This window comes from Pygoscelis adeliae, unplaced genomic scaffold (assembly GCF_000699105.1).
Source record: "Pygoscelis adeliae isolate BGI_AS28 unplaced genomic scaffold, ASM69910v1 Scaffold483, whole genome shotgun sequence".
Taxonomy (NCBI): Eukaryota; Metazoa; Chordata; class Aves; order Sphenisciformes; family Spheniscidae; genus Pygoscelis; species Pygoscelis adeliae.
Window position 1 is genome coordinate 1,311,209 of NW_008824379.1, and position 793 is coordinate 1,312,001.

Consider the following 793-nt stretch of genomic DNA (forward strand, 5'->3'; position numbering starts at 1 on the left):
GTTGCGGTGAGGACCCCAAGGCTCCGGCCCCAGCGGAGCGGGGACGGCCGCTGCAGCACCTCCGCAACGCCAGAGGGGAAAAAAAAAACCAGCAGCCCTCGCCGCAAAGCCCAGCCCGCAGTGCCCCCGGGAGTGGCGCGATGATGGATGGAGTTAAATGGAGCGCTGGCGAAGGCAAACGCACGCGGTGCCTGGATAGCAGCAAACTCCCTCCCGCAGGGACCCAATGGACCACCAAACCACGTCCCGCCAGGAGGGCTGGCAGCCCCATCACCTGCCCCATTAAAAAGCAAATCGAGCAGCGAGCATCCCGCAGCCCCCCGGTACCCACCCCATCTCTGCCAGCTAGAAACTACCAGAGGGGCAGAAGGTGTTTTAGCATCTTCCCTGCAGCTGCTGAACTGAAGGCTCACATGGATTTTCCAAAGCACGGGTCCCACCGGGGCGCAGGGGAATTCCCTTTGCGGAGCGATTGGAGGGGCCGGAGGGGGGGATGCAGGGGCTGGGCTGAGGCAGCACGGCGAGTAAAGCAGTATTTGTTTGCAGGGGGCTTTAAAAGTCAAAGGTGTTTAAACAAAGAGCAGGCCGAGAGCTTTCCCCGGGCTCCGAAGGAGGAATCGATGCCCTTCCTCAAATAGCGGAGAGACTTAGCGAAAATGCCAAAGGGAAGGAGGGCAGGAGCACAGGCGGGAGCCGGATTTAGGGAGTTAAAGAGCATGGGGGGGGGACATGTGCTCCGCAGGAAATGTCAGGCTGGGATCAGCCATCCCCACCTCGCTGCTCCGGCACCGGG